Consider the following 12,713-nt stretch of genomic DNA (forward strand, 5'->3'; position numbering starts at 1 on the left):
TTTTAGCCCTCAGTTTTGCCTTCTGAACTATTTAGGGCTCAATTAGGAAAGTGTTTCTTCAAGCAGGATTTAAAAAGCACATAAGACAAAATCCAGTGATGTCAGAAAGATGAGGAAAGAGCACGGGGTCTTGTTTATCTTTAAATAGGCACATCAAAACAGAACTTTATTTTCTTTCTTTCTTCCTTTTTTTAGAATGTCTAAACTTACAGTAAGACAAATAATAAATCCTCATGATCTTAATGAAAATGGCAACATGGAGCATGCAGTAGATACTGTTGTTCCTTAACTTTTTTTGGACCACATTGTTCTGCTGTTACATGCTATAAGGACTATTTCATTTTGAACTACAGTAAATTACTGAAGTTTTTGAGTTCTCACCCTTTGTCAGATATGAGCTTTAAAACAATGTGGATGTATTCTACATAGGGGAAGATCTTGCACCCAGACTTTTTGGTCCCTTTATTTCTGAGGAGACTGGAGCACCAAAGGGAGATGTCAGCATGGGTTTGGAAGCATTGGTTGATCCAGTTCAACATGCTGTAATAATATTATGTTGTGCTTGTCTGAAATAATTTGATCTCTCTTTTGGGGGGGAATAGATGTCAAGGAAAGACCTTACTCCATTTATTAGTCCAAATGACCCCAGAAGAGTTAAGATAGTCCAAAACCAGGACTTCTTGCCGATGAAATGACTACTTTGTTACTCACAGTCAACGACCATAAGAGTTATGTGTCATTTGAAGCATGGCAATAGTTTAACAGAACCTGTTTCCTTCTACACTCTCCCATCTTGGCTTTCAGGGGAATGACTCCACTATGTATCACAGGACAGGGAATGACCATAAACATGGCAGAAGAGAAGGTGATGATATTAGAGGCTTTAGCATTTCCGGTATGTTTAATTGTCTTTGGGTACTTCAAGGACATTTCAGGTTTAATCCTTGAAAACAGATGAAATGAAAATAAAATTAAAGTAAATTATGGGGCACGAGAACTACCCAAGGAGAACGTCTTTGAGAATAAATCTAAGATTGTAATGTTTGTAATATCTTGCTGAGATTCACCCAAGGCACAATCAAACATAACAACATACTATTGCCTGTTGCAAAAGAGTATGTAAATTATATGCCAAATGCAATATACAGTATTAACAGGTGTTCTTGGATTGTAGCTATAGTCCTGTATCTGAAGTGATGAGAGATAAGAAGGAATGACCTGAGAGACTTCTAAAAAAGCTTTTCCAAAACTGTATTATTTCGGGGTAGGTCTTGGTAACAATCTGTGTCAGATGATCTGATCCAACCAGAATTACGGGGTTACGAGCATGATGCAAAACATAATTTGCAAGCAAGGTATGAATGCTTAACAAAATACGTGTGATAAGACTGGGTAGCAGCAGCGTTAAAATGTGCTTCCTTTTGAACCAAGTGGTAAACGCTTATTATGTCTGACCTGATCTTTATAGTCTGATCACTGATCTTTCTAGTGTATCACTATGCATGCCTATACTGCGTGACACACGATGCTGCGTAGGCATGACAATATGTTGTAACGAAGCACTGTTCATGAAAGTTTTCACTTCAGTTGTAGTGAAGGTGAAATTGCTCCTAAATGCAGTTGAGAGCTGCTATTATATCATGCTTCGGGACAGTATGCAAGGGGTTGCCAGCAAATACACCGGAGGTTTTCTTCTGCTTCCCACCACGACAAGAGAAACTGTTGTTTTCATTCTCCTTTGACTTCCTTTGTCTTCCTTTGCGTGCAATACATTTTCTGCAGACAAGCAAAACTGAGCAATGGGATTTCCCTTTTTAAATGTTATTCCTTATTTTTCTTTCTTTTGCCGATTTTTGGTAGGAACCCCAAAAATTCACACTGGAAACGTTACAAGAAAGGGAAGAATTAAACCCTCTGAGTGCCAACTGTTCCTTCTTACATTTACTAGGATGTATATACAATGTAAAAATACTATTTTTAATCTTTGTTTTACACAGTTGTTTGTGATCGTTTGCCTTCTATCCCATTATAAACACTAGATCTGTTTCTGGAACATCTTTCCCTGTCTAGAGGGGTATGTCGGAGACACACAGCACCCTCCTGAAAAGAATGCAGTCCATACACATAATAAAATTCTTCTATTGGCCCCATTTGTAACTTCGGTTATAGTGGATGATATCATATTTGCTCTGAAGGAAAAAGTTTAATTATCCCTTGTGTTTTGCAAGGAAAAGCTTTGTAAACTCTTTTAACTGCAGGCTGCTAAATATTACCTAAAATTGAAATTTGTTCTTCTTGAACATACAAATTTTTTTTTTATTGAAAATTCCTGTATTATTTACTTAACTAAAGACTTGAATGCTTCTTTTTGAGTGGGTGAGGCAGAGGAAAAGAAGAATTTTGCACCCTTCAAAATATGGGAGTTGTGTGTCATTGCATGCCAACATTAAAACGAGCCCTACACCCACACAAGTCCAGGTTCAAGCCCTTGGAGTGAAATCCTAAGTGTGAAATCTTATGGTAGAGCCCTTGTCAAATCCAGCAAAACTGGAATTTTATCCTTAGGCTGTACCATCTCCTTCATGATCATGACCATTACAGCTTTAAGACTCGAGGAAGCATGTGCTTTTTATTCCCCCTTATTTTGAATGATGGAGTATAATTACAGTCCCTATGTTCCAGATTCTTTTTTTTTTTTTTTTTTCAAAAGTGCTAAGACTTCAAAGCAGAGAAGATTCATGGGCAGGGCTTTCTACCACAGAACTGCCAAAGAAAATGCCACTTTTTGAAAAGCTGGTTTCTGAAAAGACATTATATGATTTTAATATTTTATTCTGCATGTTGTTGTTAAAGCTCTAATTCTCCCACAAATTCCCCAAAGCATTTTTCTTGTGAGGTAGAGGGGGGTCATTCTGGAATGAGTTTTAAAATACGGGTGTATACGAAGGAGTATTTAAACTTGCATTACCCAAGCAGGAATGGGAGTTAATTTGAAAACAGAGTGTAGCATTTCAAAGCATGGAATGAGGTAAGTTTTCAGCAACGAGCTTACTCTTCACCCTGTAAGTTGCCATATAGACAGTCTTTCCAGATCAAAAACCTATAATACGCCCGGGATCTAGTTAAAAACTCTTCTTCATGTGGAACCTGATCCTGCACATCTTTCTCAAGTTGGTCATCGCCAGTCTAGGTCATTATGAAGAATTAAGCCAGGCCCATGGTTTTCAATGTTAAAAGAGCTAATGCGGCAGTATGAGCTGCAAGTGGTTTCTGATTCCTTCTATTTCTGTGAGAAGGCAGTACCTTGTCTGGCTCTTTGATGGGACATGCAATAAGCACCCCAGACATTTCATGAATATCCCCGTACAGCTGAGAGGACTTTAGAAGTCCTCGTGCTGATGGTGGAGAGCAGCCTGCCCTCCTCAGGTCCCATGGGGCCCTTTGACTAATTTATGTGGCACGTAAATTCAGGAGCTGAGAGTGTTACGCAGCTTTCTACCTGTGCCAACAAAGAGTGATATGCACTAACTTTCTTTTGATGTCTTTTCATTCTTCTTAAGCAATACCTAGCTCGATTAGCTTTTTTCTTGTAGAGTTGTTTATGCTGAGCTTCAGCGGGGTGTGCATTCCCCGGTCCCCGCAGCATAAATGTACAGGAATTTCTTTCTTGGGGAGTTGTTCAGACTTGGGCCAGTGTAAACAGGATAAGAATCTCCCTGGATGACAGTAGGGGATTTAGTCTGGTTTTATGTTTGTAGAGCAGAGGAGCAGGGATTTTCTTGGAAGAAACAGGCAAAAGTCCTACTTCAAAAGCTTCAACAGCAGTTAAGCTTTAATAATACACTCGCTTTCTTTGCTTTGCTATGAATACCGGCCAGAAGAAAGGAAAGGATTTCCTTCTTCTGAATCCCAAATGCATTAATCTCTGAAATTACTGATCAGGACAAAGTTTAAGTGTCAGATAATGATATCTGGAGTAGATTTTAGTGTAATGGCTCAATATTACATGTTGTTGAGGAAAAGGGGAGGTTGTTTGGTTATGTTTTTATACATTGCATCTGCAAAATCCTGCTTCCTAAAACTTTGCAGTTCTACTGTGACAATGTTTTTTACTTGCTTGTGTAGACATCTTGCAACTTTTATTGCTTTGTCATTTTTTATAAAACCATTTAGGTTAGAAGGGACCTCAGGAGGTCTGCAGTCTGCCCTTCTGCCCAAAGCAGGATTAGTGATGAGATCAGACCATGTTGCTCAGGGGCTTTATCCAGTCTGGTCCTGAAATCCTCCAAGGATGGAGGTTGCACAATCTCTCTCAGCAACCTGAGCCACTGCCTGACTGTCCCAATGGGGAGTTTTTCCCCTTCTATGCCAGTTTCAATTTGTGGCCATTGTATCTCTGCTGTGCACCTTCTTCCTTACCTCTTCTCAAAGGTGCTGGATGTCTGCTGTCAGGTCCCCGAAGCTGTCCCTTCTTGAGACTGGACAAGTCTTGGTTGCTCAGCATCTCCTCACAGACCTGTGTGCCAGCCCCTGGCCCTCCCCTGAACTTGTCCCACGTGACTGCCCTCATTCTCGGCCTGGGGCTGGAACTGGATGCCATATTCTAGGTGCAGTCTCATGAATGCCAAGTAAAAGGAAATATTCGCTGCCCTTGATCTGCTGCCTGTGATGCTGCTGGTACAGCCTGGGATGATGACGGCCTAGCCCGGGATGGTACAAGCCTTCCTGGCTGCCAGGCAGGCGGTGGCTGGTACCCAGGTTGCTGGTCACCACCAACCCTAGGTCCTTCTCAATAGCGTTTTCCCCAGCCAGGCAGCCCCCAGCCAGCGCTGAAGCCGGGGGTTGTTCCTCAGAGTATTCCTTCCCGACACAGGAGGAAGGTCTTGAGCTTTCATAGAATTATAGAATCATAGAATGGTTTAGGTTGGAAGGGACCTTGGAGATCATCGAGTTCCAATCCCCCTGCCATAGGCAGGGACACCTCCCACTAGACCAGGTTGCCCAAGGCCACGTCCAGCCTGGCCTTGAACACCTCCAGGGATGGGGCCTCAACAACCTCTCTGGGCAACCTGTTCCAGTGCCTTACCACCCTCAAAGTGAAAAACTTCTTCCTAATGTTTAATCTGAACCTGCCCTCTTCCAGTTTAAAACCATTCCTCCTCGTCCTATCACTACATACCCCAGTAAAAAGTCCTTCCCCAGATCTCCTGTAGGCCCCCTTTAGGTACTGGAAGGCCGCAATAAGATCTCCCCAGAGCTTTCTCTTCTGCAGGCTGAACAGCCTCAACTCTCTCAGCCTTTCTGAAGACCATTTCTTCAAGGAGCTCAGTGATCCTTTCTGAGCACAAGAAACCTGTGGCCTAATAACTGCGACGAATTCCTTCCCGCGGTCTTTCCTCTCCTTGGGAACAGAAAGGTGGTGATGGCACTTCTGTTAAACACAATGCACCCTGGTAATGATCTCTGTGGGAGACAGAGATGCACAACAAGGGTTTCTACTGCACACTGTGTTTCTTGAATCCTATTAGGGAAAGCAAAGCAAAGCGTTACTTCTATTTCTAAAATGATCATTAGTTGTTAAAGCCAGAATTACTTTCCAGAAATACCATGGCGCTATTAATAAGGCAAAAAGTATGGCAAAAAAATGTGCTTCTAATAACTTATGTAGAGATGAACTCTTAATTCTGTAACTGGCATCTACACTTTATTTTGAAGGAGCAGGAGGGCTGCCTGGAAAGGAATGAAGAAGAATGTAAGTCTGAATTCTGACCTCGGTTACACCAGCTAGTATGCAGGGCAGCTTGGATCCAAATCTGTTTTAGGAAGGACTTTAAGATTTAGCTTGTTAAATCTGTACAAAATGAATTACTGTAACAAAGGAAGAAAGCAAGCCTTGTAGCAATAAGACAATAAGGGTTTTATTCCTGTTTTTTCACAGAATTTCCTTGGTGATCTTGACATTTTTAGGCTGTGTGACTTGGTCAAGACCGAGTGCCTGTGGGTAGGCACCAGATATTCATATGCAGAGAGGCTTCTAGTAAGCAGTCTGGTTTTGAGACAGTTTGATCATTAAACCTCCCAGTTCTCAACAGGACAGAGGATGTTGTGCTCCGCTTGGCCTCTAAATTTATCTGATATGCTGTGGTCTGACTGGATCTCCCCGAGTAAGCTGCTGATGCTTATACAACCACATCTATGCTTCGTGCTTTCTTGCAGAAAGGACTGATTCAATGTGCGGTTCTGCCTTAAAGCCAGACAGACAGGATTTGGGCCTCCAGTCCTGTTCGCTGTTTTCAAAATTGGTTTTTCAACTTTCCCAATCAGTGGGAACAGCTGATGTCTTGGATGATCCCAGTGCCAAGTGGGAGACTCAATGGAGTGTCAGCAATGCGAGAGAAAAATAAGAGGTGACACTTCACCATCTTCTCAAAGAAGTCAGCCTCAAATCTACTAATTTTTTTTATGTCCCCTGCTATCAGAGGAAATCTGAGCAGGATTTGAAGAGCAAGACCTTAATAATGGAGATCTTATCATGTGTATTGAAGCAACCTGGGAAGCATTATGTATTTTTAATAGCTTTATGCTGACAATGATGGGAAGCAAGCTGAAGACAATGACAACTTTATAGAAGGACATAGCCTGTTATATATTCTGATATTTATTTCCCTCGGTCATCTGTTGGGATCTCTTGTCTGGTAGTGGCAACCACATGAAGGGTTAGCTACTCAGGCTCTGTCTTCCATGCTGGACATCTTTGTCATTGCTCCAGGAGGCAAAGAAGAGTTGCTTTTACTGGGAAAATTAGGCCAACTCATTTGAGTACCAAATACAGCTTTGGAAAACTACTATGGGAGAAATAGCTTTTAGGCTTACACTGAAAGAAACTGCTTATCAGTATTGAAGGTTGTGATATAGCACTGAGAAGGATATGAAGAATAATGACTGTGGGGCTACCATTTCACCATCTCGGGTGTTATGGCATCACCAATCCTTGGAACTGAAATCAAGGTGAAAAATTATGGCACTGGGAAAAGTGAGCTCTTCTATTTTCAGCCACACTGTGCCATGGTTTGGGGTTGTACTGTGGTAAATTTCTTTGTAGACCTTTTTATCCCATCCATCTGGTTTTCTTTTTAAAGGGTGATAATTCTTGCTAGCAATCGTCAGAGAAGCTAAAAGATAAATTAGTTGGTGATTTTCAGCACATAGAATTACTAATACTTTTCTGCCATAACTGTTATGTGCTGCTATTATATACTGGCACTTCTCAGTAGAAGATAGCAATGCAGAAATGTATTTTAACAAGTCTCTGCTGCAGTACCATTGATTGTAACCAGCTATTGTTCTCCCGAGTCCTGCCTCAGACGGGGAGTGAGAAGTTTCCTGGGATTTAGGTCCAGACCTTTTTGACGGGAAGCCAGGGAACAATTAGGAGGCAGTTGAATCTCTCCCCCCAAACACACACACACTTTTTTAAAATGAAAACTTCAGAGAAGAGGAAGTCGAAAGAGTTTCCCTTGTTTTACTCAGCTGCTGCACAAGGCACTGGCTATATATAAAATAGTTGTGTTCTTCACTTTGGAGACAGAGTTTTTTTCTGGCGTGTGGGGGAATCAAACCACTGTAAAGAGAGAAGTTGCTCAACTTCTTGCTCGAACGAAGGTGGCATTTTTGAGTCGAAGCAAGGCAGGAACAAAAGCTTGCTGCTGCCCCACCTGCCAGAAGGACGGGCTCGCATCTGTCCATCACCTATTGGAAACCACGCGACTGGCAGCTCCCCCCAAGCAGATGGCTGATATTTATGCTGTTTTGCCTTTGTGATTCTTGTTTCCTTTCAGGACTGGAGGATACAAGGCCCTAGCATTGATTTTTCTGTGCAGCTAAAAAGAGAAGAAAGCTGCCGTGCTTTTGAAGCTTTAGACTGTCAGTTTTCTTATTCCCTGTAGGTCTTCCAAAGGTCTCTCATCTCTTTTTCATCTATGCAGATGCCTCTGTCTTCTCTAGATCCTTCCTGGTGACTCCTTTTAGGAAGGAAAAGAAAACTGAAATTCTGGTCCCATGAAAGCATTTTGCTATAAAGCTCCAATTTTGTGCTTAATTCTGTATGGGCTTAATTGGCATCTGTGTTTAATTGTTCTCACACATAGTTGTGCATGGGAGCAATCAGAGCTCCCTAGTGATTTGCACCGATGAAGCTGTGTTTGTGTAGTTACGTCACTCCAAAATGTTTAGAAGCAGAAAAACTTCCAATTCTTATGGGGAATATCTTTACGGCTGAGAGAGAAGGTGCCTTTAGTCCTTACAAAGACGGTTTCTCCTCTATTCCCATCCAGTCCTGCAAGCTGAATTATTAGAAACTTCTTGCAACAATTAACAAATCTTGCTTTGCATTTGGGATCCTGTGAGCAAACAGTATCCTTGTAATATTAACAGTGCTTTTAATACCGGATATTTTTGTTCAGAAGGTTCACTGCACAAGCAGCATTATGGGTTTTTGATCACAAACGCTATGAGAAAGCAATTGAAGTGCAAATAAAACAGATCCTCACAAAACCATTACCATATTATTTTTTTTTGAAACAGAGCATGCATTGGAAACATACACCGTCAAACGGGTTTCCAAAAATAAATACAATACAAAGAAAATTGCACATAATAGTGGAATGTACATCTCTTGTTTGGATAAGAAACACTTAGCTAACTACTTATATCTCTCGTTTAATCTTAACTTTTTTAGTAGGCCTAAGTGCAGTAGTTACCGTGAGATAATATAAGGACTAACATAGGATGTTCACTAAAGTTTGGAGGAGAAAAAATACGAGTACTAGTTTAGTGGCTAGAAGTAACTATTCTAGGCAGTTTTTGTCACCTCAGCTTGAGTTAGGGTAATGGGAAATAAGACAACTGAAAAACCTGAGCGGTAGGACAGGAAAAACAAGCCTTAGTGTTTTGCAGGCAACAACTGAAGAGAAGCAGCTTGATCAACAAACTAGCCAGTAGATGCAATTTTTACCATACTTAGATTAAGATTGTATTATCCTGTGTCTTTGCCTTATATATTAAATCATTTAATGTTAGCGATGACACTGTTAGGGTTTGGCATAAAAAAAGAGTCTGGCACCAAGATGGTGTTCCTGCAGCAATGAACCCCTGTGCATACAGAGGTTCCCATCTACAGAGGTTGTGAAAATCTCTTTGACCGTTAGTCTCTGAATTGAAGTTAAGAAAGCTTTTCAGCCCTCAGTGGTAAATTCCCTGCTAGAGCTCTTCAGAAACCTTTTTCTTTTATCTCTAGATATTTACGATTTCTTCTTTTGTTAATTTTTGGTGCTTCTTAGACAATATGCATTTTCCATAAGAAGCCTGTACGGCATCATTCTTTGCTTACTCATTGTAAGCATCTTTAATCTTTTTATGCCAAATTCTTTTTAACTATTCCCATTAAAACCTAGTCCTTCTAGGGGAGGGCTCCTTGAACTCTCTTAATTTCCAGTTGTTTTCTGGGGTCAACAATTGTATGCACAACTGCCAACTTCTAATACAATTAATTTCGATTTGTATTAGCTTCACTGAAGCAACAGAAGAGACAGCCTTGGACTAAGGGCTGCAATGGGGTCATATAGCGATGACTGGGGATAAAACTATTCTGGGGAGGCCTAAAGAAAATATGCATTGTATTTACAGTAATCTTGCAGTAGGACACAGCAGCAATTTCTTCTACATAGTCTCTGCTTGCAGCAGAAATTGTGGATTTGTAGTTTTGATATTGACTGTAAAAACCCTCTGTCTCCCACAAGATGAGTTGGGTCAGTGCACCATGTTGCAGTGTTTGTTGGCTCTGTCCCATGGGATGTGACAACATTGTGTGCTGAAACCAGGAGGCTTCTGTAAATTTTTTTAGCTGGTCTAATTCGGGCCTGACTCCACTTGAAACTTAAGCTGGTGTCCAGTGGAATTAACACTAGAATAAAATGAGCTTTATACCTGCATTGTATGGAAACAAGAACCAGACAACTCCCACTGGCTTTGCGTCCCATCTGCTCCCAAATAAAACAAACAAACTATCATTAATGCTGAAACCCAATGGACTTTTATGCTTGGTGCATCTATGCAATAAAGCCCAAAGGTTTTTAACATGAGCAGAGGTTGTTTTTCCAGCAACCTGTACTAAAACCACTGTATGTCTTTTGCTTCACTCTTCATATTCCTCTGAGGCTTCGCAGTGTGTTCAGTTGAGAGTCAACTGTTGGTTGAAGTAACTGACGTTATTTAGTTAAGGGAAAACTTGTCACTGTCCCATGCAAGCACAAACAACTCGTAGGTGTCTTGTTAACCTCCTTATACTGAGAGTGATAAGAGTTGCCCGTCAGATCTTGTCCTTTATTTATAAGAAGAAGGTGCTATGTTACCTTTCATGACCTTTTACAGTGTGTGTTAGGTATACCTGAACCAAACCATATGTATGTTTAAGGTACTCTGGTCTTTATAATATGACAAATAATAAATAGGGCTTTAGGGAAAATACTTGTCGTATGTCTGGCTGGAAGGGAAAACATACATAAGGCCAACACAGTAATTGACTTAGAACACTATAAAGGGAAATATCTTTTCTCATAGAGAAAAGAGCCTCAATTCACACATGAGCTGCACCGAGTAGAACTGATGAATATAGCACAATAGTCCTAACAGATTCACTACAAGCCCCATCCTGAATAAGAAAAAAAAGAAACAAAGAGGAAGGGGGCAGGGAAATGGTTTCCTTCTTGCTCTTGGGAAGAGTTAGAAAAATAGAGTGCTGAGCAATATAGGAAAAAAAAAAAGGAAAAATAGTCACATATTATTCACGCTTCACTCATGTTTGGTACATTCACACGGGCACATTAGGCATGAAAAGAACTCTGAAATGTAAATAGAGACATTCATTGTGTGGTTTTACTTTATTTTTTAAGGAGGAAGGGAACAGAACGAATGGACTCCCCACTCCGCTGTTTCTCAGAAGGAATCCCTTCTGAAGCCATTCTGATGAAAGCATAATTAATCTTGTTTTCGTTAATGGGTCTTTCCTTTGTGGCTCAGATAACGAAAAATGAGGGAGAGCATGGGCCACCCTGGTGATCAAGGAAACATCATAAAAATTGAGGATGAGGTTGTTGTGCACAAACTGAACTACCAAAGGTATGATGGGCTTGAATTTAATTCCCGTAATTATACTAATGATGCAGAATATACCCAGCCTGAAATAACTCAGGTAATTACTTAGCATATTGCTCTAGTTTCTGCAATGGCAGTCATTGTTTACATCTCTAATTATGCCGTGTAGACACATCAAATCACTCACGCTTGTTTTGACTTGAAGTATTTGAAGCAGCGAACACTGATGAGCTGTATCTTACGGATGCTGTTATGTGAATGAATGCAATTCAGTAGTACTGGTTCATCAGGCTCAGGGTCTAATCCTGCATGTCTTTCATACTCAACATTCCTGTTGCTGTGACTTCCTTACATATTTCTTTCATTGAGAACTTCTCCTGGCCTTGAGCAGGTGTTGAAGGGCTCCATATTCACGTAGCTAAGCACTTAGAGTGCCCTTAATTTTAAGACCATGGGTACACTACTGCAGGTCAGCTGGGCTGCCTGTATGTTTTAAGGGAGAGTTACCACTGGTTAGGGTACAGCCAGCGTTTTCAGCATCTAAACCAAGGCCAATTGCTTATCCTGGGGTAGCGTAGTGAGAGGAAAGGAAGAATTTGTTCCAATTACTAACAACAGTAGCAAAAAAAACCGCCCAAATTGAAGTTACTGTCCTCCGCCTACCATTTTTAAACTGGGTGATTTTTCTTCACGATAACAAGAAAGAAAATGGAAGAACAGTAGAACAGTTTCATCCTTTAAAAAAAAAAAAAAAAGAAAGCTAAGATTTCTTAGCCTGCACAAATGTCTCTTGTGCATTTATGGCTCTAGTGGATGTATGCAACATGATTTTTTTCCCCCTGCAAAACAGTACGTTCTCTAAGGCTTGTATATGAGTTCGTGTGCCAAGTGCTACAAATACTTCAGCCTTTAGGACAACCTCTTTCTGCAGGCCTAGGCAAGCTGCTTCCTCTGCTCTGTGGCTCCGTCTCCCCTTCTGCAGACTCAGAATAATAATGCTCATCTTTTTGAATACTTTAAGGCTTTCTTTTTCGATGTGCAATACAAATTTGCAGTGTTACGCCATGCAAAGGATCATTACAAACCATACTGAAGGCCAGTACTGTGGACCTTTTATTGCCCAACTGGCTGATTGCATGAGGCTAAGAGTCTGAAAAATGCAGATAAATTTCGTCTTGCATATTTTTATGGCAATGTTTGGGGTTTTTTTAGTAACCTGCAGGTATGTTTAATTTATTTGGCTCTGCTGGAAACATAGTGAAGATATACTTTCTATGTTGTCTCCAGGAAAAAGGCTCATAAAGGGTAAATTGTTCCACTAGAAATATTCTCCTATTAGATGAAGCTAGTTTACCCTTTGGCAGGAATATACCTAGCTTTCAACTGCAGTTACAGCTCCTTGAGCATTTATAATACACTTTTTAATGGAAAGAATTCCAGGCTCTTCTATTAAATCAAATTCAATGTCAACTCTCGGGGAGAGGAAGGGGTCTTTCAGGAATTTTTTTTACCCAGAAAGCATGTTACAGATTCTAAAAATAGGTTGTGCATGCATTAATGGC

The sequence above is a fragment of the Vanellus vanellus genome, assembly GCF_965231255.1.
Source record: "Vanellus vanellus genome assembly, chromosome: 2".
NCBI lineage: Eukaryota > Metazoa > Chordata > Aves > Charadriiformes > Charadriidae > Vanellus > Vanellus vanellus.